Source organism: Zea mays, chromosome 7 (genome assembly GCF_902167145.1).
Source record: "Zea mays cultivar B73 chromosome 7, Zm-B73-REFERENCE-NAM-5.0, whole genome shotgun sequence".
Classification (NCBI taxonomy): domain Eukaryota; kingdom Viridiplantae; phylum Streptophyta; class Magnoliopsida; order Poales; family Poaceae; genus Zea; species Zea mays.
Genome location: NC_050102.1, coordinates 3,960,236 through 3,987,492, shown reverse-complemented (window position 1 = coordinate 3,987,492; position 27,257 = coordinate 3,960,236). Strand labels below are relative to the sequence as shown.

At 46.8% G+C, this 27,257-nt stretch overlaps 1 long non-coding RNA gene and 1 pseudogene across 1 annotated transcript; one reads left to right on the top strand and one right to left on the bottom strand.

The window, feature by feature from the left end:
- On the top strand, positions 1 to 24,449 carry LOC109940956 (uncharacterized). The gene is made up of 2 exons (XR_002263738.1): positions 1 to 40; positions 24,022 to 24,449. It is a non-coding gene; the product is annotated as an uncharacterized lncRNA (long non-coding RNA).
- A 1,583-nt stretch (positions 24,450 to 26,032) lies between these two features.
- Positions 26,033 to 26,289, bottom strand: LOC111589733 (uncharacterized; annotated as a pseudogene).
- Between the last annotated feature and the right edge of the window lie 968 nt (positions 26,290 to 27,257).

Here is a 27,257-nt window from a genome sequence, read left to right as displayed (position 1 = left end):
GTGTTATGTGCCGGTGGGCTCGGCCTTCTTATAAGTCTAAGTAATTCTTCTATACTTCTTATTGAGGATGGTCACTTGAGCTAGCATATATTTCAAACTTACAAATAATTTATAACATCTCAAAGTTATTCCTTTGAACCACTTTTGCAATCACTCCGATAAATACAATGTAAACTTGTTGTAACTTGTAAAATTTGGTAATAAGATTTTCCGCTGCAAAATGTTGGTGTGTGATTTGTGTTTACTTAATCTTGCGATCCTGGTTGTAAGTGGTTTATCCGGGGTCCTTGGGACACTCGGACGGATCCTGTTAAGTTATCTGGTGCACATGCATAGCTGTCTGAGGTCTTTGAGATAAGGACAGGTGCATGTGGGCCCGATAACTTGGGAGGTTCTGCCACAATAAATACGAGATAGACAGGCGAACCTAGGGCCCACGAGGACGTGTCACACCCGGCTTTAAGGAACAAAGACAGGTGCATCTCATACATGCGCCAAGAAGACAACATATATAATAACAGAGTGTATAGAGATAAATGTCATAATAACATCAGAGTATTTATTACATAGCAGAAGACTTATTACAGAATAAAATATAAATATAAGACGAACTAAGGATCATCCTTGGCGCAAGAGTCAACTGGGGAAACGCCACCTAGATCAGATCAAACTCCTCGCCTTGTGGCTCCTCCTGAACCACCTACTCTTCTCCTGTGGTGGGGGTGTGAGACAGCAAGGGTGAGCTCACACATGATCATAGTTCAACAAGTTGTGGGGAACCAGTGGACATGAACTCACAAAGGTGGGAGTCCATGTGATGTGTAAGTCTAATCATTGACAGGGGTTAGAGCTGAGCATTGCTTTTAAGTAGTTGGTCAAAATTTTATTAGCAGTTACTAAGTGTAAGTAAATACCAAACCTTAAATAAAGTATTAGAACAAAATTAATAATAATCCCATGCATATGCAAATGACAAATTGAATTTAAGTTCCATAAATTAATCATCAGAGAGTCCCGAGCTGCTGATGACCGTGAGCATGGCTAGTATACCAGTTTTACACTCTGCAGAGGTTGTACCCTTTACCCACAAGTCATGTTACCCATCTGCTAAGGGGTCGCGACTCCCATACACCTCTACTGAGGAGGCGAGGCAGGGCAACACTACGAGGCCTTTACAAAGTTCCACTAGCTTCCGAAAACCCGCTATAGTTTATGGGAAGAGCACTTGCAAGAATCCCTTGTCTGACCGCCATCGCAACAAAATCAACCCGAGAACCTCCTTGCATGCAACTCCCCTACTGCCCTTGCCCCTTTCGGGTAAGGTAGTCTTCCTCTAGCTTTCCTAATTAGTCAGCCAAGGGGTCCCATTCCTCCCTTGTGGTGGCACGTGTTTCTCAAGTTAAGCTCTATATTCCAATTAACATTAATGATCTTGACATGAACATAATAACAAAAGAATTGGAACATAGATATACTAAATGATTATCCCAAAACCATATAAAGCAATAGCAAACTACCCAAGTGATTCAGGGGTAAACAAGGTAATGAGATAAACAATCTAGGGTGACCTATCGGGTCCCATCAAAATTAACCTATGCATGAATAAATAATATTAAAGAACATTATTGGGTAAAAAGTGATCAATGGCACAACTTGCCTTTAATGAGCTCCTGCTCAGCTACTTCTATCTGCTGCTCACCAGGATCCTCAGTCACAGGCTCTTCTACTCGCCACAATACAAACAAGCACAATATATAGAGAAAATTAATATTACACCAAACATGTAAACAAAATACACAGTAATATTCTACACATTAAAATAAAAACCTAGGAACATGAATCATAATTTTTGGAGTTATAGATTTTAAGATATGAATTTCCAAAGGTTTAATGTGTTTAAAATAGGATTAAGTGAGAAATTATTTTTCTTACTGTTTTCATGACAAAACAGAGACTCTAAGTGGTAAAGAATAAAATTACAAAATTTTAGAAAGTGGAATGGATTAATTTGGAGTTCATATGAATTTTCTATGAATTATTAAAGTTCTAGCATATATTTTTGTATTAAAAAGTAATTTCTAAAATTAAATAACTGAATTTACAGAGCTATGGACTGGGCACACTATTTACAGAGAACCCAGGGGCCTCAGGGTAAGATGTCCAAGACGCAGCGCATAGTCCATGCGGATGGCTGGTCGAATACTTAATAACAGAGGGGGTCTTACGCAAATGCGCCAGAGCGAACGGGTAACCTGAATCCAGAGCCGACTGATCAGATTTGAAGGGCGCAGATTAAATCTATATTACGTCGAACCGGTATGCAAAACTGACCGCATGATTTTGATCCCCCGGTCCGGATACCCCGATGGTCTCATACACAAACAGACCGTTGATGGGTATATCAAAGGTCCCGATCTTATTTTCCGAGATTGAATCACAGTCACCGGATCACAATCAGATGGTTACGCCTATTCAACCCAAGCGGTACGCCAAGTTCTAATCCTGGCCGTTCTTTTCCCGATCAACGACCCTGACCAACACCCGACTCAGCTACCTCTACGGCGGTGGCGTAGCCCCTCGCACGGTGGCGCCCATCACCGGAGCCAAGCGATCCGAGGCCCCCAATGGAATATCCACCCAACCAAATAGGTCTACACCGTATGGCCAGCAACGTGAATCCGAGGAGGGTTATCTCACCGGCGATGATTACGCGACGATGGTTGACCACGACGAAGTGCGAGCGCACGGCAGAGCTTTTCCTCCGACGACCAATTCACGCCACTCTGGCCTCAAAACTTGCGCGGCGAGACTACTGATATCTTCAGGGTGTTGAGGCGAAGCTCCCTCAATGGCTCAGGTCAGCTTTACGACGGCGGTTGCGTGCTTCGACCACGGCGGGTTTCGCGGTTGCGGTGGCTCTAGAAATTAGGTCGGTTGCGGACCTAGTGGGGCTACGAGAAGTGGCGAGGTAGGCGGAGAGCACCCAGACGAATCCATTTATGCGCCTGGCATGAGCTCGGTCCATGCCTCCGTGATTCGCGCGCGGTAGTTGACGCCGCCGCGACAGGTCCGCACGGTCGTTTCAGAGGAGGAAGATGGCGCAACTGATCCCTCGGGCCCACGTGCCAGCGACAGTTCACTCGCCCAAGAGACTGGCGGCTGGGCCCAAGGTGTCGGCGCCACATTTCCAGGTGTTGGGCTATGCGGAGGATTTGGCCAAATGGGCCGAATGGCTGAGGACGCAGCCCAAGCGGGGTTTTGCCTTTTTCTTTATATTTATTTTTTTTCTTTTCTCCCTTTCCAATTCAAACTTCAATCCTAGTTTAAATTCAAACATGTGTCAAACTTTTATCCTCAGATTATTTTGTGCCATAAACAGTACCAAATTGAAGATATTTTTATATATGTATTATTTTTATCTTTATATCTCCATATATATTTTTTTCTTACTTATATAATTTCCTTTATATTCTAAATTCCACCTTGGGACTTTATTATTTTTTTCTTGTCACATTTGTTATTTTATTTTGTCACAATGTGCACACAAAAGAAAATCGCAACATGATGCAATGATTTAGTGGCATTTACTTTATAATTATCTGTTTTAAAATATGGTGTTCACATGTGATGGCACAAAAAGTTCAAACTCCCACATAGATAAAGTGAACTTGTTTCTCCCTTTGGTATTAGCTCTTGCAAATTACAAATGGGGTATTACAAATCCTACTCTCCTTAAAAATAATCTCGTCCTCGAGATTTAGGAAGATCTAGGGAAAAGGTTGGGGAAATCTATGCGAAGCTCTTCTTCTCTTTCCCATGTTGCTTCATCCTCTCCATGGTGACTCCATTATACTTTGCACATCTTTATCACCTTATTTCTTGTAACTCGAGTCAATGTATCAAGAATCTTGACAGGATACTCAGTGTAAGTCAGATCACCCTGAATACTGAGCTCTTCCATTGGTAACTATTCCTCAGGAACACGGAGACACTTCTTAAGTTGAGACACGTGGAACACATTATGCACATCCGATAGATTAGCAGGTAGCTCGAGTTGGTATGCCATCTCCCCAACTCGCCTAAAGATCACGAATGGTCCAATATAGCGAGGGGACAATTTGCCCTTAACTTTGAATCTCCTCATTCCATGAAGTGGTGACACCTTGAGGTACACATAATCTCCTTCCTCAAATTCCAGTGGTCTCCTTCTATTATCAGCATAGCTCTTTTGCCTGGTTTGAGCTACCCTCAAATTCTCTCGAATTATACAGACTTGTTCTTCTACCTCTTGAATCAGTTCAGGCCCAAAGAACTGCCTTTCTCCAACTTGATCCCAATATAGAGGAGTCCTGCACTTTCTCCAATATAAAGATTCAAAAGGTGACATCTTCAGACTAGCCTGATAGCTATTATTATATGAGAACTCAGCATATGGTAAACTTTTATCCCAACTTCCTCCATGTTGAAGGGCACAAGCTCTCAACATATCTTCCAATACTTGATTGGTCCTTTCAGTCTGTCCATCAGTCTGAGGGTGATAAGCCGTACTAAAGTTCAACTTTGTGCTCATGTTCTCATGAAAGCTTCTCTAAAATCTTGAGGTAAACTGTGAACCTCGATCAGACACGATCTTCTTCGGTACTCCATGTAAACACACAATCCGAGCCATATATAACTCTGCTAGTGGAGAGCCTTTATAAGTAGTCTTGACCGGAATGAAATGAGCCACTTTAGTCAATCTATCCACAATCACCCATATAGCATCATATCCTTTTTGGGTGCGAGGCAATCCAGTAATGAAATCCATACCAATCTCTTCCCACTTCCACTCGGGTATCTTCAGTGGATGCAATAGTTTAGCTGGCCTCTAGTGTTCAGCCTTAACTCTTTGACACACATCGCACATAGCCACGTGTGCAGCCACATCTCTCTTCAATCCATACCACCAATATTTCCGCTTCAAATCCTAATACATCTTGGTACTACCAGGATGAATAGAATAATCTGAGTCATGGGACTCCTTTAAAATAGTCTCACGAAGGCTTCCAATATCAGGAACACATATCCTGTCCTTGAACCATACGGTGCCTTACTCATCTTTCGTGAATTCTGGACCTCGACCTTCAGTAATAAGATCCTTAATCTCTTGTATTTTAGCATCACCAATCTATCCTTTGTGGATTTCTTGCTCCAAAGTAGGTTCCACATCAATAGTGACTCCTTCGGTGTGAGCAACTATCCCCAGGTTAAGTCTCCTGAAATCCTCAACAATTTCATCGGGTAGCTGGGCAACAATAGCTGAATGAACATGCTCCTTTCGACTCAAGGCATCTGCAACCCAATTTGTCTTGCCCGGGTGATAGTGAATCTCCAAATCATAATCCTTAATAAGCTCCAACCAACGACGTTGTTTAAGGTTGAGATCCTTCTGAGTGAATATATACTTCAAACTCTTATGATCCGTGTATACTTGACACTTGGTTCCCATGATATAATGTCTCCATATCTTAAGCGCATGCACAACAGCTACCAGTTCTAAGTCATGAGTGGGGTAATTCAATTCATGTTTCCGCAACTGACGAGAAGCATAGGCAATCACATGTCCCTCTTGCATGAGCACACATCCCAAGCCTTGGCCACATGCATCACAATAAATATCAAATCCCTTCTGCAGATCTGGCATAACCAACACTGGTGGCGACATCAATCTTTTCTTTAATTGATCAAAGCTGTCTTGGCACTTCTCGTCCCACTTAAATTCTTTGCCCTTCTCCAAAAGGGAGGTCATAGGCTTAGCGATCTTAGAAAATCCTTCAATAAATCTCCAATAATATCCTGCTAGTCCCAAGAAACTCCGAATCTCAGTAACTGTAGTGGTTACTCTCCACTCCATTATCTCCTTAACCTTAGAAGGATCCACTGATATTCCTCCATTAGATATGATATGACCAAGAAATGGCACCTCGCCAATCCAAAACTCGCACTTGCTAAACTTGGCATATAGTTGGTTATCTTGTAGCTTCTGTAGCACCAATCTCAGATGTTCCTCATGGTCTCTATCACTCTGGGAATAAATAAGTATATCGTCGATGAATACCACGACGAATCTGTCCAAATACTCCATAAGCACCTTATTCATCAAATTCATAAAATAAGCTAGTGCATTGGTTAATCCAAACGACATAACAGTGAACTCATATAATCCATATCGAGTCGAGAAAGTCGTCTTAGGAATATCTGATGGTCTAATCCTCATCTGATGGTATCCCGATCAGAGATCAATCTTCGAGAATACTCTGGCACCTCTCATCTGATCGAATAAATCCTCAATAGGGGGTAACAGATATTTGTTCTTCACCGTAACATCATTAAGTGATCTATAATCCACACACATCCTTTGTGATCCATCCTTCTTCTGTACAAACAGAACCGGCGCTCCCCAAGGTGAGGAACTCGGACGAATGTACCCAGCCTCTTGTAACTCAGTTAACTACTTCTTCAGTTCCTTTAACTCTTCTACAGACATCCTGTATGGCCGTTTAGAAATAGGGGCAGTTCCAGGTAGAAGATCAATTACAAACTCAACTTCCCTATCAGGTGGCATCCCTGGTAACTCCTCTGGAAAGACAACCGGAAAATCTCTAACCACACGGATGTTGTCGCCAACAAACTCCTCAGGTATAAAGAACATTGCACGTTTGGATGAGGTGGTTACTGCAATATTAACTTGAAATCTTTCTCATTTAGGGCTAGTGAATTCTACGGTACGTGTACCACATGCTATAATGGCCTTTGTCTTTCTTAACCATGACATACCAAGGATCAGATCTATACTGCTTGCCTCTAATATTATAGCAGTAGCTCCAAATTCTCTTCCCATAATTGTTAATGTCAATCTACGTGTCATTTGATTTGCCTCAACAGGCCCTTTAGGTGTAATTTCTATCATTGGTTTTCTCATATTTAACAGTGGTATCTCATTTGTGTTGGCATATCGAGCAGACATAAATGAATGTATAGCACCTGAATCAAATAATATAGTTGCAGGAATAGCATTAACATAAAACATACCAAGTACGATGTCAGCACCATCCGGAGTAGCATCAACGCTGACTTGATTAACCTTGGCAATAGAGTATCCCTTGCCAGATCCTGGAGTTTGCTGCCTATTCTGAACTGGGGTAGTAGCAATCCTTTGTGGGCAGACATTTGCATAATGTCCAGTCTTCCCACACTTGAAGCAAGTGGTGCCTGCACTCTGTCCTGAAAACTTCGTCGGGGTGCCAGTGGGGGTGGCCTGACGAGGCGGTGGAGTCCTCTAAGGTGATTGCTGAACTGGGCGCTGGCCTCCGCCAGTGCGAACTGGTGTACCCTAGGGTGAACTGTAGCGAGGACGAACACTGCTACTTCCTTGTCCTTGAGATATAGCTATCCTCTTCTAGTCTCCTAGCTGAACACGCTTGTGTTCAATAGCTAGAGCCTTATCGAGCAACCTCTGAAATGATGGGAATATATGTGCCACTAGAGCATACTGTAGAGGTCCATTAAGTCCTTCAATAAAATGTTCCTGCTTCCTCTCATCCTCAGCAACTTCATCTGGAGCATATCTAGATAGCTGGATAAACTTGTCGCGGTACTCGCTGACTGACATACTTCCTTACTTCAGCGATAGAAATTCCTTCTTCTTAATCTTCATCAATCCAACTGGTATATGATAATTCCTGAACTGCGTACTGAACTCTGCCCAAGTAATAGTATCAGCAGCATCGTGGGCAGCAGTATATGAATCCCACCAATCATTAGCAGGACCTGTCAGACGTCCAAAAGCATATAAAACCTTCTCCCGGTCAGTGCATTGAGCAATGTTCAACATCTTCTCTATGGATTTCAACCAATCATCTGTGTCTAGTGGATCAGGAGAGCTTGCAAATGTCGGTGGCTTATGGCTCATGAACTCCCAGTGCTTATCACGGGGTGGAACTGGTGGTGGAGGTGGAGGCAATGGTACTTGTTGTTGTTGCTGCTGTTGCTGCTGTTGCTATTGTTGTTGAAGTTGCTGTTGCAGCTGCTGTTGCGCCCTTCTTTCCTGGCGTATCTCTTCTCATTCCTGGTGCAACTCCTGGAGTATCTCTTCTCTTTCCTGGTGCATCTTCTGGCGTTCTTGCTGCATCTGAGCCCGCATATCTGCCATAGTGTCCGCCATTTGTTGCATCATCCTCATTTGAGCTGCAACCAATGGGTCAACTCCGCTTGGTGGAGGATTAGGAGGATTCATCTCCGTCGGCTGTGGCTGGGGTTGTCTAAATATCCTCAGAGTGTGTCGTCTGGGAGGTAAATCAATTCCACCACCCCTCCTAGTATTGACCATCTGAGTTAGATACATATGGTAAGAGAATAGTAGTCAAAGCAGTAATTACGAATCGTGTTACTTTGGGGGATTTATTAGCTAACTAGATTAATGTTTTACCTACCATAGCTAATTCATTACCTTATGGTGGTACATACTAAGATGTCCATATATAATATTGCAATCAATCAAAGAAGCAAATCAGATATTTATCATCAGAACAATCAAACAACATTTTAAAATAGAGAAAATAGTTTTAATTTTTTTTGTCTTAGGTTCCCTATCTCTTAAGAAGATCATAGTTGTAGGATTCCAAGGTGTGAAATCCATCTTGTCTTAGAGTAGAAAAGATAAGATTAATCAGAGTAGAAAAGCAAAAGGTGAGACAAGACCAAGATGAGATAAGTATAGAATGAATCCGAATAAGGTAAGTAGGTAAGGGTTTTGTCCATTTCTATCTAGGTTTCGTCCTACAGTCAACATTGCTCCGATACCACTTCTGTCACACCTGGCTTTAAGGAACAAAGCCAGGTGCATCTCATACATGCGCCAAGAAGACAACATATATAATAACATAGTGTATAGAGATAAATGTCAATAACATCAGAGTATTTATTACATAGCGGAAGTCTTATTACAGAATAAAATATAAATATAAGACGAACTAAGGATCATCCTTGGCGCAAGTGTCAACTAGGGAAACGCCACCTAGATCAGATCAAACTCCTCGCCTTGTGGCTCCTCCTGAACCACCTACTCTTCTCCTGTGGGGGGTGTGAGACAGCAAGGGTGAGCTCACACATGATCATAGCTCAACAAGTTGTGGGGAACCAGTGGACATTAACTCACAAAGGTGGGAGTCCATGTGATGTGTAAGTCTAATCAATGACAGGGGTTAGAGCTGAGCATTGCTTTTAAGTAGTTGGTCAAAATTTTATTAGCAGTTACTAAGTGTAAGTAAATACCAAACCTTAAATAAAGTATTAGAACAAAATTAATAATAATCCCATGCATATGCAAATGACAAATTGAATTTAAGTTCCATAAATTAATCATCAGAGAGTCCTGAGCTGCTCATGACAGTGAGCACGGCTAGTATACTAGTTTTACACTCTGCAGAGGTTGTACTCTTTACCCATAAGTCATGTTACCCATCTGCCAAGGGGTCGCGACTCCCATACACCTCTACCTTGGAGGCGAGGCAGGGCAACACTACGAGGCCTTTACAAAGTTCCACTAGCTTCCGAAAACCCGCTATAGTTTATGGGAAGAGCACTTGCAAGAATCCCCCGTCTGACCGCCATCGCAGCAAAATCAACCCGAGAACATCCTTGCATGCAACTCCCCTACTACCCTTGCCCCTTTCGGTTAAAGAAGTCTTCCACTAGCTTTCCTAATTAGTCAGCCAAGGGGTCCCATTCCTCCCTTGTGGTGGCACGTGTTTCTCAAGTTAAGCTCTATGTTCCAATTAACATTAATGATCTTGACATGAACATAAATATAATAACAAAAGAATTGGAACATAGATATAATAAATGATTATCCCAAAACCATGTAAAGCAATAGCAAACTACCCAAGTGATTCAGGGGTAAACAAAGTAATGAGATAAATAATCTAGGGTGACCTATCGGGTCCCATCAAAATTAACCTATGCATGAATAAATGATATTAAAGAACTTTATTGGGTAAAAAGTGATCAAGGGCACAACTTGCCTTCAATGAGCTCCTGCTCAGCTACTTCTATCTGCTGCTCACTAGGATCCTCAGTCATAGGCTCTTCTACTTGCCACAATACAAACAAGCACAGTATATAGAGAAAATTAACATCACACCAAACATGTAAACAAAATACACAGTAATAATCTACACATTAAAATAAAAACCTAGGAACAGGAATCATAATTTTTAGAGTTATAGATTTTAAGATATGAATTTCCAAAGGTTTATTATGTTTAAAATATGATTAAGTGAGAAATTATTTTTCTTACTGTTTTCATGACAAAACAGAGACTCTAAGTGGTAAAGAATAAAATTACAAAATTTTAGAAAGTGGAATGGATTAATTCAGAGTTCATATGAATTTTCTATGAATTATTAAAGTTCTAGCATATATTTTTGTATTAAAAAGTAATTTCTAAAATTAAATAACTGAATTTACAGAGCTATGGACTGGGCACACTATTAACATAGAACCCAGGGGCCTCGGGGTAAGATGTCCAAGACCCAGCGCACAGTCCATGCGGATGGCGGGTCGAATACTAAATAACAGAGGGGGTCTTACGCATATGCACCAGAGCGAACGAGTAATCCGAATCTAGAGCCGACCGATTAGATTTGAAGGGCACAGATTAAAACTATATTACGTCGAACCAGTATGCAAAACTGACCGCATGATTTTGATCCCACGGTCCGGACACCCCGATGGTCTCATATGCAAATAGACCGTTGATGGGTATATCAACGGTCTCGATCTTATTTTCGGAGATTGAATCACAGTCACTGGATCACGATCAGAGGGTTACGCCTATTCAACCCAAGCGGTACGCCAAGTTCTAATCCTAGCCGTTCGTTTCCCGATCAACGGCCCTGACCAACACCCGACTCAGCTACCTCTACGGCGGTGGCGTAGCCCCTCGCACGGCGGCGCCCATCACCGGAGCCAAGCGATCCGAGGCCCCCAGTGGAATATCCACCCAACTAAATAGGTCTACACCGTATGGACAACAACGTGAATCCGAGGAGGGTTATCTCACCGGCGATGATTATGCGACGATGGCTGACCACGACGAAGTGCGAGCGCACGACAGAGCTTTTCCTCCAACGACCAATTCACGCCACTCTAGCCTCAAAACTTGTGCGGCGAGACTACTGATTTGCACGCCTCCGTGATTTGCGCGCATTAGTTGACGCTGCCGCGACAGGTACGCGCGGTCGTTTCGGAGGAGGAAGATGGCGCAGCTGATCCCTCGGGCCCACGCGCTAGCGAGGGTTCACTCACCCAAGAGACTGGCGGCCGGACCCAGGGTGTCGGCGCCACATTTCTAGGTGTTGGGCTGCGCGAAGGATTTGGCCAAATGGGCCGAATGGCTGAGGACGCAGCCCAAGCGGGGTTTTGCCTTTTTCTTTATATTTTTTTCTTTTCTCCCTTTCCAATTCAAACTTCAATCCTAGTTTAAATTCAAACTTGTGTCAAACTTTTATCCTCAGATTGTTTTGTGCCATAAACAGTACCAAATTGAAGATATTTTTATATATGTATTATTTTTATCTTTATATCTCCATATATATATTTTTCTTACTTATATAATTTCCTTTATATTCTAAATTCCACCTTGGGAATTTATTATTTTTTTTCTTGTCACATTTGTTATTTTATTTTGTCACAATGTGCACACAAAAGAAAATCGCAGCATGATGCAATGATTTAGTAGCATTTACTTTATAATTATCTGTTTTAAAATATGGTGTTCACATGTGATGGCACAAAAAGTTCAAACTCCCACATAGATAAAGTGAACTTGTTTCTCCCTTTGGTATTAGCTCTTGCAAATTACAAATGGGGTATTACAGGACGCGTGGCTTTACCGCGGATAAGAACGTTTGGTTTTACCCTTGTCTTACGGTTCCACTTCCACCTCAATATGAGACTTGGGAGCCTCTCCTCCCTTTCTCGCCCACTTGTAACCCATACTATGAGTTTCGATCATCAGTGGTGCCGATAGCGCAAGCTACCGATGACTGTAACTAGGGACGTTGTGCTTGAACTAGTATAAATCTTGCGCCCACCGCACACACCTTTTGGAGCCCGAAACATGCACAGTAAATTTACTTGTCAAAGCGAGGTTCAAAACACCGACAGTATGAAAGTGCAAAAGGCTGGAACTTGCGTCCATTATAAAAAACGACAACCTACCCAACTACCACTGATAGCCTAGGCGATGAGACTGCACCGACGACACAATTGCGCCCTTAGGAACACTCATCCACTCTGTTACATCCGAACCCTCCTTCAGAAACCTTGATACTAAAAGTTTAATGGCTAGTTTGACAACACTATTTTTCCAAGATATTTCCATTTTCCCAAAGTAAATTAGTTCATTTTCCCTTAGGAAAATGAGAATCCTTTAGAAAAATGGAGTTGCCAAACTAGCCCTAAAATAATATTGATAATGTAGGATATTTCATATCATTCGAATACAGATATCCTGACCCGGTCTTCTTGTCTTGTAGCCCAATTCAGATACAAGATTAGAGTGGGAATATTTTTACTTATTACAAGCATTTGGCTTCCAAACATGCACTACCGGAAACAACTTCTTTGGCGAGTGTCTGAAGCACTCAACAAAGCCTAGAAAACACTCGACGAAGACTTTGCCGAGTGTGACACTCGGCAAAGAAGGATCGATGAACTGTACATCAACAACACCTTCTTTGCCAAGTACTTTTTGTCGGGCACTCAGTAAAGACTTTGCTAAGAGCCACTCGGTACTCGGCAAATAAAAGTCGCTGTCACGGTGCCAGGTGAAGGCAGCGGAGCCTATGCTAAGTGCCACGGGATACTCGTCAAAGACACACTTTGCCAAGTGTCTAATGTATTAACACTCGACAAAGAAGCTCCCCGTGGTTCCCTTTGCCGGTTCCTTTGCCGAGCGGATTATGTGGCACTCGGCAAAGGCTCTCTCTTTGCCGAGTGCCCACCGGACTAGCACTCGGCAAAGGGATCACCAGCGGGTCCCTTTGTCAGTTCCTTTGCCGAGTGCACTAGGAGGCACTCGACAAAGCTTGCTTCTTTGCCATGTGTCAAGGCCACAACACTCGGCAAATAAACTTTATCGGCTCCCAGGTGTAACTTCTTTGCCAAGTGCTATGATCTTAAGAATCGGCAAAGTACCTCTTTGCCGAGTGTTACACTCGGCAAAGTGACCAGCATGCCCCTTTTTTATTTGTTTTTATTATTCCATCCAAACAAACAAAAGATATATCACATAATCATCACAAATGTATCATAGATATCACATAATCATCACAGATATCACATATACATCACATATCTCACAAAGACCATAAATCTCATAAATCAAACAAGTTCGAACACAAACATAAGTCTCCAACACTCACAAACATAAGTCTCAAGTATCTCACAAAGCGATACCAACATCAACAAGTTTAGACCAAGTTATCTCACAAAGTATTAACAACACCAACAAAGATAATATCATGTGCACTAAGTATCTCAACGAGGTGGGCGACTGATCTTGTGCGACGATGGGCTGGGCGATCCATGAGGGTTGTTGGATGCCGCCCTAGATTGTCCCTGCACAAAGAAGAGATTGCATGTGTTATACCAGATGAATATATATCACACTGGACTAGAATTTTGATAATCACAGGAGTACGGAATTGAGCAGGATCTACTGGAGAGAACAACAGAGGTGGTGGAGCAAAACCATGTGCGGCTCCAAGGTTCTGCATGTACTAGAACATCTCTGTCGTCCTCTGATGATCTGGCATGCGGGCCTCCCGCTCCGCCTCCTGCTCTGCCATCATCCTCGCCTCCATGTTTGTCGGAGAGGAAATCTCCGGCCGGGTGGCGGAATGCACCTGCCCTAAATCCTAAGATGAGGAAGGGGCTAAGCGTTTTGCCTGTTACGAGATTGGGGGATGAACACACAAGAACACAAAGATTTAGAGTGGTTCGGACCGCCGAAGCGTAATACCCTACTCCACTGTGTGTTGTATTGCTGTGCGAGCTTGAGAGCTAAGAATCTAAGTTGGCCTGTGTCTCCCCGCCTTGTAATGCTGCATGCCTCCCCTTTTATAGCTCAAGGGGGCACGTATAAGGGTGTTGAGCCCCGACATGTGGGCCTAGGAACATAGCGGATGTAGTACTTGGAGCAACTAATGCTAGTCGCCAGTGCAATCTACTTGCGTCCTGATATCCGCAGCCTACGTAGTATTGGCGTACAATGGAAGCCTTCCAGGCAACGTGTGAGTGATGATGAGCACATTGCGTGTTGCAGCACAGGCGCACTGCCTGCCAGCGGAACAGACAGGCATGCCGCCTGCGAGACGACCTGGCCGCTGCCTGCCAGCGGAGTGGACAGGGCACATTAAATGCTGAAGGGGCACATCGCCTGTCAGCGGGATGGACAGGCGGTGCGCCCTATCTGTATTTAATGCTGAGGTAGTTTAGCTTGCAGCGTAGCCCACGGTGCGGCCCGCGGCGCAGAGGTCATACATCAGGCTCCGCCCATTGGCTTACGTCACGGGCTGTGGGCCACGTGGCGGCATCGGGTCTCCACCTGGGCGGGGAGCAGAAGCGTACATGATGGGATCCGGACATGTGTCAGCACCGGACCCTAGCCTGGTCCTTGACCAGGGCTTTAAGCTTTTCTTACCTTGGAATTCCGAGACCCTGCCATGGGCAGTCCGGACCCCACATAGGGGGGGTCCAGACTCCATCCCACGGACCCGGCTTGCACACGTGGTGGTCCTAGACCTCCCTGGGGGTCCCGGCTGCATACCCAGAGGTCCGGCGCTCTCCCATGTGGGTCCGGACTTACTGTTGGTGACCTAGAGCATTCTTTCTTTCCTGGACACGTGGCGGCTCCGGACCCACCCATGTGGTGCGGTCGGGCGCTATTGTGGGCCCTGAGTAGCGGTCCATGACTGGGTTGAGTCGTGGCCTGGCCCCGGTCGCTACATTATTGCTGCGCGGCTAAAAGATAGCCACGCAGCCACTATGTCTTGATACAGTAGTAGGGGGTACCCCTGTTCGGGGTTACCGACAGTGGCCCTCGGGCCCACCTCAGGGGAGGATGCGAGCCTGCAGGTGGTGCCAAAACTTGTACTTTGCGTCAACATGGCATGACTGGTGACTGGGGCACCACCTTAGCATGTGTTGCATTAACTCGGCGCATCTGGCGACGCACGCGCTGTCAGTCTGCCCTCGGTCACGTCGACTGCCACATCTATCCCCGCGACTGACTGACTTGTGGACCCCATGCCTGATGGTTACGCCAGGCCATGCGCGAGGCGCCTCGATCCCGCTGCCTTTAAAAATTCACATTTTTGTCTTCTTGCAGTGGTACTGAGGGAGTGCAGTATTGTTGCGAATGGCGGTTCGACTTCTCTGCACCCAGGAATCGACGCCCAAGGAGGATGACTCGTAGGCCCAGGCCCTTGCGTCAGAGACTGGACCGTTGTCTTCGGCGAAGATGAAGAGGCGTACTACCGCAGGCGGCAGCACGCTCCCCGTGTGTCGGTTCGCCTCCTTCGCACTCGCGAACCAGCACGCCAAATGTATGACTTGTGGGCCTGGGCCCCCATGTCAGAGGCTGGGCCGTTGTCTTTGGCGGAGATGAAGAGGCGCACTACCGCGGGCGATGGTACGCTCCTCGCGTGGCGGTTTGCCTTCTTCGCACCCAGGAACCGGCACGCCAGGTATATGACATGTGGGCCTGGGCCTCCATGCCAGAGGCTGGGCCGTTGTTTTCGGCGAAGATGGAGAGGCGCACTACCGCAGGTCGGTAGCATGCTCCACGCGCAGCGGTTCGCCTTCTCCGCACTCGGAGACCAGCACACAGGCTGCATGACTTGTGGGGCTAGGCCCCCGTGTCATAGGTTGGGTGCACCGGTGTGCATCAGGGGAGATCTTCTATGGCGTTTCGAGGCACAAGCGGGAGAGTGTGCCTTTAAAAGGGGTTGAACCCGCGGGCAGCAGTCATGCCCTCGCTTCTCTCCCACTTGTTGTGCCCTTTTGCCTCCGAGCTCTCTGCGCCCCTTTGCCTTCAAGGCTTTTGCTTTATGCCACCGTAGTTACCTTGGCCTTGTTAGTTCATCCCGAGCGCTTTCAGACTGAGTGGGCGCTTGACATGGTGCGCCGCCTGCCTGGATGGAGCGCGCCAGCGTGCAGTGGAAGGATCCACGTTGGCGCCTTCCCCCTCGGCGATCTCGCCACCGGGGAGCTCGTGCTTTTTGTTTCCTGCGTGATGGCGCTGTCGATCTTGTCTTCTTCTTGCTATTGCTGGAGGAGCTCGACCTCGCGGGGGGTGGCGCTCTTTCGCCAGTGCTCAATTTCAAGGATGTTCATCAGCCTTGCGGTGGTGGAAAGCGAGCTGGGCTATGACCTTTCGTCAGTGCTCAGCTTCAAGGATGTTCATCAGCCTTGCGGTGGTGGAAAGCGAGCTGGGCTGCGGCTCCGTCCTCCGCATGAGCTGGTGGCCCGCCTCCATGAACTGGTCGAGCCCCGGCTACGCCGCAAGCGCCATGTGCCGTCGTGCTTCCAACTCTTTGGCTTTAATGGCCGCATTGTCAACCCCGTAGGAAGATAGGGGTGAGGGCCTCTTCGCATGTGTTGAGGTGGCCATCGCCGCTGGCAAGGCGCCTGGAAGGATTCCATGAAGACGGTGGCCGCGAGCTTCCAGTGCAACCCTGCTAGTGCCTAGTAGTTTACACCTGTAGAAATGGAGCTAGAACTTCGCTTGACAGCGGATGCAATAACTTTTGCTTTTGTAAGGTACTTTTGAGTATTAATTATCAAGCAGTATTAGCACTTATCTGTATACTATTTGTCCCTATTGTGTGCGGTGTTGCCGACTCGTCCCTGGTACTTGGTCCCCCTGGGATGCAGGCTCGATGTGTCGAGGCTGGATACCAGCGTACCTAAAAGAGTTGGCAACGACCCCCAGGAGGTAGCCTCGACTGGGACCTGGACCTGTACATAGCTTTAGCTAGGGAGAGTTAGTAGCACAAACATAGGGTCCATCGTCTGATACTAACCATCCTTTGATACATGCACGGGACCAGTAGGTTTTAGTCTGGGAAGCCAAGTTGTGTGTCCAGACCCCCTAGACCGTGGTTCTAAATACTAGGACACCTGTCGCAGAGTGGTAGAGCATGCAGGCTTACGGTACAGGACCAGGCTAAGCGGCTACACGGCTTCGGACCATCCCAGGAGACAAGTGTCCATTCTCTAGAACCGGACCCCTGGTTACCGAGCCCATAGGACTGTAGCTCCAAATACTAGGGTGCCCATCACAGAGTGGTGGAGCATGCAGGCTTAGGGTACGGAACCAGGCTAAGCGGCTACACAGCTCCGGACCGCCCCATGGAACGAGCTCCCATTCTTTAGAACCGCCCCCAGGCTGTTGGACCCCCTACCTTTGTAGAGGGGTCCTAAACTGCAAGCCTTGGCTACTCAATTCGGATGTCATTATATCAGCAGAATGGAAACTATATGGGTGGGTTAGATAAAAATAATATCCAGAAACTTCAGGATAAAACAGTGGAGCAAGAGGATAAAGTTATCATAGAAGCACGTGTGAGGGGGTAAATCTCTTCTTTATAACTTGACATGCATGGGTGTAGACCAACAGGCTGGGTTTATGAGGGCGGACCTCACCGGGTTGGAGTAAACATATGCAAAACCTAATTACAAAAGAAGAAAAACTTAACCCCTTAGGCTTGCTTCTATGGGCAGGACTTACGGATATGCTCCATGTTCCACGGCTAGGAAAAGGCATTCCTTCAGTTATAGTAAGGTGGGCACGCCCCGGGTTGTCATATTTCCGTCACCTTGAAGGGTCTCTCTCAGCTGGGGAGAGTCTGTGGAACCCTTCTCGGTTCAGTACTCGCCTTAGGGCCAGGTACCGACCTCGGGCTCCCCACTGTGCACGAACTGTTGGTAGCAGCGCCTGGGTGCCCGATTGTGATGTGCATTTTGGGTCGCCGCTTATCATCTGAGTTTGTCGATGGAGTCCATGTCCTCGCGCTATAGCCGCCCCTGCATAGACCCATCAGAAGACTGGACCCGTGGGGAGTCCAGAAGGGTTTCCGGGGGAAGACAGGCTTCGGCCCCGTAGACCAGGGAGTACGGGGTCCCCCGGCAGCCCGTCTAGTTGTCGTCACCGGAGTCGGAGTCTCTGGTGAAAACATCTTTCAGGACCCCCTTGGGCGACTGATACCCGAGGTCCTGTTCAGCCGCGGCCACCTCGTCGTCGTCGACCCTTTCCTTGCTAGGTCGGCGACGAGGTGGGGAGCCGTCTGACTGCTCGCGCTGCTCGCTGACGTGCTTCGCGAGCTCGATGATCTCGCGACATTCTGCGACGCTGTGGCGACTGTTGGGGTGTACAGGGCATGAGCCGTTGTTGCCCCTCTGCGACTGTGGGCGCTTGTTGCGCTCGTTCCGCCCCCAGTCGCAGCTGCAACGACCAGAGCGGCAAAATGCGCCTTCTCACGGCCACGATTTTTCTTCTTCTTCCTTTTGCTGTCCTCGGTAACGGCATCGAAGCCTCCTGTCTGGGTGACTTCGGTCTATGGCGCCGAGTGCCATGCACGGCCCTCGGCGGCTCTGGCACACTTGTCGGCCAGAGTGAAGAGAGTGGAGATAGTTTTGCCTGTTACGAGATTGGGGGATGAACACACAAGAACACAAAGATTTAGAGTGGTTCAGGCCGTCGGAGCGTAATACCCTACTCCACTGTGTGTTGTATTGCTGTGAGAGCTTGAGAGGTGAGAATCTAAGTTGGCCTGTGTCTCCCCGCCTTGTAATGCTGCATGCCTCTCCTTTTATAGCTCAAGGGGGCACGTACAAGGGTGTTGAGCCCCGACATGTGGGCCTAGGAACATAGCGGATGTAGAACTTGGAGCAACTAATGCTAGTCGCTAGTGCAATCTCCTTGCGTCCTAATATCCGCAGCCTACATAGTATTAGCGTACAGCGAAAGCCTTCCTGGCAACGTGTGAGTGATGATGAGCACAGTGCGCGCCGCAGCACGGGCGCACTGCCTGCCAGCGGAACGGACAGGAACGCCGCCTGCGAGACGGCCTGGTCGCTGCCTGCTAGCGGAGTGGACAGGGCACATTAAATGCTGAAGGGGCACACCGCCTGTCAGCGGGATGGACAGGCGGTGCGCCCTATCCGTATTTAATGCTGAGGTAGCGTAGCTTGCGGCGTAGCCCACGGCGCAGAGGTCATACGTCAGGCTCCACCCATTGGCTTACATCATGGGCCATGGGCCACGTGGCGGCATCGGGTCTCTCCCTGGGCGGGGAGCAGAAGCGTACAGGATGGGATCCGGACACGTGTCAGCATCAGACCCTAGCCTGGTCCTTGACCAGGGCTTTAAGCTTTTCTTGCCTTGGAAATCCGGGACCCTACTGTGGGCGGTCCGGACCCCATGTGGGGGGGTCCGGACTCCATCCCACGGACCCGGCTTGCACACGTGGTGGTCCCGGACCTCCCTGGGGGTCCCGGCTGCATACCCAGAGGTCCGGTGCTCTCCCATGTGGGTCCGGACTTACTGTTGGTGACCTGGAGCATTCCTTCTTTCATGGACACGTGGCGGCTCTGGACCCTCCCATGTGGTGCGGTCGGGCGCTGCTGTGGGCCCTGAGTAGCGGTCCATGACTGGGCCGAGTCGTGGCCTGGCCCCATTCGCGGCATTATTGCTACGCGGCTAAAAGATAGCCACGCGGCCACTACGTCTTGATACAGTAGTAGGGGGTACCCCTGTTCGGGGGTACCGACAATGTCCTACCGTTCCCTCCTCTCTTCTTCTAGCTGGGCCTGTAATATTTCACCCCAATGTTATAATAACTCAAAGATAAGGTATATAACTCATGGAATGACGAGATACAGAAGCACTAACCTAGAGTTGTTGTATCTGATGATGTGAGTTGTCCTGCTAAGGTCATATGGCTGTGCTCGAGGTCGTGGTCCTTGCTCACACCTTAGACAGAGTGGGAGTGGACGACGAGTCGATGCCGCATCAGCAATCTAGTACCGCCCATGCCTCTTGCCTCCTTTGTCCCTCATGAGGACATCTCCGTCGATGTCCTCGGTTCTCAGATCATAATCTAGCCCATGGACCTCCTGTGCCATGGTAGTGTACTCACTTAGGAGGCTGTATACATTGGGGTTGCTATACACCTTAGGCCCGTTCTTCGGGTTGTAGGTGACGTCGAACATTGCCTTGCCCTTGTGAGCCTTAGCATGCGCTGAGAAGATGGAGCAAGGGTGGCCACCATGTGACACCGACTGCAAGAAAACCAACGAGATAGTTAGAAATCATGTCTAATCCAGTGTTATATACCTAAATTAAAAGAGGGCGTACCCATGCTTCTGCATATTTGCCGAGGTTGCGGCTACCTTGGTCGTGGGAGGGACCTTGTATCATCAGACGTCGTTCTCGGCTAGCGTTGTACGCCTCATCCCACTCAGGCGAGCACCACCTATCCACCATTTGCTCCTAGAACTGAGGATACGTGACGCACCAATAAGGAATCATCTACAAAGTAAAACAAGTACACTGCATATCAAAAGATAAAATTAAGAAAATTTTGTCACGAATATTAAAGTTTTGTATTTACCTGTAAGTACTGGTCCTAGAGATGGCAATGGGGACCCGATCCCTGATTCCCCACGGAAATTCCTCTTTTAGGGGATGGGGAAGAAACTTCCCCCGCAGGGATATAAACTGAAAAAATTTATCCCCCGACAGGTAAACGGGGACGGGGATTCCCCATCCCTGTTCCTCGCGGGAACCCGTTAAACTTACATGTCACTATGTTTTCATGTACTAATTTGTGACAAAAATAAATAATTACCTTGTCAAGAGACCACTAATTGTGCAAATATGTTCATTTTGATGTATGCATAATGATTTCTTACCTCTAACAATGTGTATAAGTGACAATGTTTAACATTATTAACAAAGAACATATGTCTTATTTATAATTTAAACGGGGATGGGGATCCTCGTTGGGGATTTATCCCCGTGGGGAATGGGGATGGGGAAGAAATGTTCCTCGCAAGCATTCATGGGGATCCCCGTGGGAATATTTTTTCGTCGTGGGGATGGGGAGCTATTCCCTGGCGGGGAATTCTCCATTGCCATCCCTATCTGGTTCCGAGTCAACGACATGGTTCGGGCGTCCTGCTTGGTCAACTTCTCCCCAAGGACGGAGCCATGGTAACTGACGATGGCCTAGATTCACGCCTCGTAGTGCATGTTCACGACGAGCTTCTTATAGCTTGTGGCAGCCACCACATCCGCCCTGGCCTCATATCCAGCCTTGCATCTGAAGAAATCCTGCATGCAAAGGCAAATTATCCATACATTATTTCAAGAATGTGCAACGAATGCGACATATTTTACAATATAGGAAGACTTACCCACAACTCTTGCTTCACCCGTTCCGCTTGTTATTGAATTCCCTGCCTTCCCGATCTACCGCATCAGGGGCGACGGCGTAGTGGTTGAAGGTGTAGGCTGGGCTCATCACTCTGGCGTACTCAACCAGTCCAGGGAAGTGTTCCCTGCACAGAAGGTCGAGGATGCCATTGTGGTTGCGGCCGTGACCCCCTACATTCTCCACAACCTTTTAGGACCTGTCCAAGTGATAAATAAAAAGTATTAGTTTATATTAAGAATTTGAACACATATATGAACAAGCTGCGAGAACATCTATAGTTACATGTCTCTCCCCATCGGGTCGAATCAGCGGCCGCCTATCATGAACTATGGGACACTGAGGGAGACTCATGTGACCTTGCAAGTAGACGTTCCTCGAACCTAAGGCGATAGAACCTGAGGCATCCCGCTGAGCGTCATCGTCATCCTGCTACGCTGCATTGACAGCAGCCTGCTACTCCACCTACTGCTAGGCATCGTTGTCCTCTTGTGCCTCCTCCGCCGTCCTATGGGTGCTCCTCCTCCCCCTCATATGTGTCAATGTTAGCCAGATCATAAGTCTCATCATCACTATCAACCATTTCATAGTCAACACCATCTGAAGGCGCAAGTTTGTCATTAATGTCATTCCCTTCAAGTATTTCTAAGTCATTCTCATTTTGCACCTCATCCTCCTCCTCATCAACAACCATTTCAATATCTACTTCCATTCCGATAACTTCGGTTAAGTCTATCTCAAATCGCCCTTCTAGCCCATCTTCTTGGAAGAACTCTCTGTCATATGTGTCTGGGTCTAAGTTATAGCACGTAGCCCTTCGGACAAGCGTGTATCTGCTCAGACGTCATCTTGAGTGCACGAAGGAGTTTTTGTGCCTCGTACATGCTCTTTGGCAGGACGTGATCATCTAGAAGCAGACTGCCAACAACTGTCAACAAACCATCGAATGTGTCTCGACACATGTTGTACTGTGACTTGAACACCATTACACGCCCAATGACATCTAGTTGAGAAACCTTTGTTTGGTCGTGAAGTGGCTTCTGTACCGCGTCAAACATGTCATATAACACCGTTACGGTCGGCTCTGGCTCGTCCTCCTTACGTCCTTCGGCGAACTGTGCCTCGTGATAGTCATTCAACATATCCGCTACCCTGACATCAGCATCATAATCCTCGACGCATTGTCTCACCACCTCCTCTCCCGTACGATGTGCTTCACCGTGGAAGATCCATCGAGTATTATTCGACGTAAATCCATTTTTCTAAATATGTTCTACCATGGCTTTCTTTGGTTTTCTTTTCTTGTTGGCACCTTTGCTGCACGGGCCTGGGAATAGACTCGCTCCTTTAGCAGCTTCGCCAAATGCCCGTTCCACGAAAGCATCTGTCTTTCTAATCCATTTAGGGTGACATCATTCCTTTCTACACGGCCCATGTACATCCACTCACGGTCCTCCATCCTCTAACATATATAACCGAGTATAGTTTAATATAAACATGTAATGCATGTACACTACGTTCCTACCTTCTAATAGGTGAGGATAGGTCCTAATCCCACCCGCGGTTGCGTGGATGGTGTTAGTTTCCATGCTCTACTCCGACCTGAGACAGAGTTTTGGTAGCACCTCCCCGATGTTCTCTGGATACATGTCCTAGTAGGGAGAGTGTACTGTCCAGAGAACAACAGGGAGGTGATGTCGAAACTCTGTCTCAGACCGGAGTAGAGCATGGAAACTAACACCATCCACGCAAACGTGGGCTATCCAAAAAAACGTGGACAATCTGAAACATATACATTTGAAGATATGCAAAGATCTGCATATCTACACCGTATGTCTTTCGAACGGGAGACACCTAACTGGGTTACGTGATCTACGACCATGAAATGAAAATCGAGGTTATACCTAGGGTGGTGGTGGAGTCAGGCTAGCGGGGATGTGGCGGGTCGATGCAGTGGCGACGTGTCGCGGTGCAGGCAGACCCGCAACGGTTAGGAAGACATCTGCAAAAAAAGAACACAAGTCTATCAACTAAAAAATTCGGCATCACCTCCACCGCACTGGAAGGTTTCTAAAACCTGCAAATAAAACTACAGCATGATGGCTGACATTCACACACATATCGATCAACGACATGATAGCCAACAATCACATATACATCAATCTATATACTATAAAAGACAATATGATCAAGGCGCATGTCATGGTAGGGGCCAATGCCATGACTAAACAATATGGACTGCTATTTTATTGACAAACATAGACTCACAAAACCACATAAACTAGCAGAACCATATGATCCAACTAATTATTAGCACATCGTAATAAATTACATCGACAACATATTTCATCCACTCATTTTTATTAGCTGAGTAGTTGGTCTTAGCTTCATCCACTATTCTATCCGTACGTATATTTCATCCACGCATGCATATATTAACAAGATCTTATAAACCGAGACAGTGAAATGTATACCTTAGCTCGGCAGGGGTTCGCGGGGCGACGATGGCTATGACGACGCCGAGAAGTGAAGAGAAAGGCAAGTTAAGAGAAGAAGAAGGCCGGTTAGGACTATGTAAACAAACTTTGTCGAGTGCCCACGATCTGGTACTCAACAAAGTTTTCTTTAGTTTTAAAATATAATTTGTCGAGTGTTCTTGATCTGACACTCGACAAAGCATTCTTTGTCAAGTGCCCACTGATAGGAACTCGACAAAGATTGTTTTATTTTTTTTAAAAAAATTCGTTGCCGAGTGTCCCACGACAGACACTCGGCAAAGTATATTTTTATTCTTTTATTTTTTTACCAAACTTTTTGTGGTATTTTTTATAGTATGTAGATCTACATGTTCAATTTTGGCACAATTATCAAAGTGTTTGCTAGAGCTATTTGATTTAGTTTGTTTAATTGAATTTCTTCGGATGATCCAGATTTGAGCTGCAAGTCACTCGGAAAATAGAAAACGGTGAATGCAAAAATGATATTTATGTTATTTAGCACAAGTTATGGCCTATTTAAGGAACAGACCGGAATTTTCGAGCACCATGCTCACGAAACATGATCGTTAACTTGTCATACAGTTGTTTAAAAATTGTATAAAACATAAACAAAGTCAGAAAGTAATGTAACTTGTTGACATGTCATGATATCATATGTATAGCCTATGTTAAAAATTTGAAAATATTTCGAGAAAGTTATCAGACACTATGTGTAGAAACCGAAGTGTCCTACACATGAAATAATAGAACTTAAATGTAGACCGGCTAGGTTTCTATCCATAACATAAAAGGTCGCTTTGTTAAAATTCATCTTAAGCCCAGACATTTGTTCAAATCATATGTAAGACGATCGATGTTAAGCATTTAGAAAACAATATAAATAGGTCAGGTCGTGCTCTCGAGCTGGTGTGTTGCTTTCGTTCGAACAAAATTCAGGTATAAGATTTTGGATTTTTTTTTGCATGATGACGGCGTTTTGTTACTCGATCGCACATATAGAGCAACCATCGCATGGCAGAGAGCGATGCACACACCCAACATATCCCCTTTTATTTAATCACCAGAAAACTTACGTGGATAAAACAACACCCCCTTCTGCCCGGTTCCCTGACAGGACTAAATTATTTAATACACATATACATAAAGCATCCATGGATATTAGATGCCCTGAACACATTGTTTGGCACCAAAAGGAGCACGAACGGTCCGGCCCTGAGGCCGGACAGTCCGCGGTCCGGACAGTCCGCGCCTGTGGGCCGGACGGTCCGCGCGTGCCCAGAGTAGTTTAGGGTTCCGAGTTTTGTGCTATGTTTGTTAGCTAGATCCTCGGAATTAGCTCGGAATTCAGTTGTGTAAAGGGTCCAGCCCCCCTCCTCTATAAATAGAGAGGTATACGGCCGATTTGTAATCATCAATCGAATCAATACAACTTATATTTCACATTTATTTCTTGTACGATTAGGAGTAGTTCTAGTCTAGTTCTAGTTTAGCCTCTCGATCCCCAAATTCTCCGTCTCTCCTCGACTCTACGTCAATTAGAGGAGTTTAGGTCGGCCTGCCCGAGCCTAGACAACTCCTAGGATCTCTCCTCCCCGACGGGGTCCCTCCCGGGAGCGAGATCCAGGCGCCGCTGGTGATCTTCCGCCGCCCCTGCGCACGCGCGGACCATCCGGCCCTAGGGCGCGGACCGTCCGGCCGTCAGGCAGGGAACCCGGGCTCCTGCACCAGGTCGCGGACCGTCCGGCCCTATGCCGCGGACCGTCCGCGCCTGACAATAGAGCACCGCCGCCTCACGCCAGGTCGCGGACCGTCCGGCCCTGTGCCGCGGACCGTCCGCGCCTGACCAGAGAGCACCGCCGCTGGTTCTTTTGAAGTGATTGGCGCCTCCAAAAGGGTGTCAACACACATGCATAACTTATTGAACAGAAGCTCACGAGGCAGCGGTCGTCGTCGGCCGGTGCATGTACGGGCAGTGGCTTCACGGAATGGCCCTCAGGCAAATGGTGGAGTAAATATGACGTAGCAGAGGCGATCACTAAAGCTGCAGGAGCAAGCAGGAGTGAAGCAGGGAGTGTATATGCATGTCTCCCCCGTGTAGCACAGCGTGGACGATAGCATCGTCACCTTGGGCGTCGTGGCGAGGGAGCCATCCGGCACGGCTCCGTGCGGTGAGCGGGCGGCCATAGCCGTCGGTGCAGCAGTACGGCCACCACCGCACCAGCCACTCCCTTCATGCCCCCATCCTTCATGATCGACTACGCAGTATACGCTATATGCTTGGTTCCTTCGGTTTGGCTTTGCTCCAGCAGCCCCGTCGATCCCGGCCATTTTATAGGCAACTAGCAAACTGTAGCACGTCTGACAGACACTACTGAAACAACTTCTTTACCGAGTGTCTGAAGCACTTGGCGAAGTCTGGAAAACGTTTGGCGAAGGGTTTGCCGAGTGTAATACTCGGCAAATAAAGCTCGGTGAACTGTATATCGGTAACAGTTTCTTTGCCGAGTACTTTTTATCGCGCACTCGGTAAAAACTTTGTCGAGTGTCACCCGGTACTTGGCAAAGATAAGTCGCCGTTACGGCGACCGTTAACGGCGACGGAGCCTGTGCCGAGTGCCCACCGAGTAACACTCGGCAAAGAGTTCCACTTTGCCGAGTGTTAACTGTACTGACACTCGGCAAAGAGTGAGCCTGCAGCCCCCTTTGTCAGTAACTTTGCCGAGTGTCAAGGCTACATCACTCGGCAAAGAGGTTTTACCAAGTTCTATGGTCTTGACACTCGGCAAATTACCTCTTTGCCGAGTGTTACACTCGACAAAGTGACCAATACATCCCTTTTTTAGTTATTTTTGCTATTCCGTCGAAACAAACAAAAGATATCACATAATCATCACAGATATCACATAATCATCACAGATATCAATTATACATCACATATCTCACAAAGACCATAAATCAAACAAGTTCTCACAAAGCATTAGCAACATGTTCGAACGCAAACATAAGTATCCAACACTCAAGAACATAAGTCTCAAGTATCTCACAAAGCATTATCAACATCAACAAGCTCAAACCAAGTTATCTCACAAAGTATTAACAACACTAACAAAGATAATATCATGTGCACAAAGTATCTCATCGAGGAGGGCGGTTGGACTGGTGCGGCGATAGGCTGGGCGATCCATGAGGGTTCTTGGATGCCGCCCTAGATTGTCCC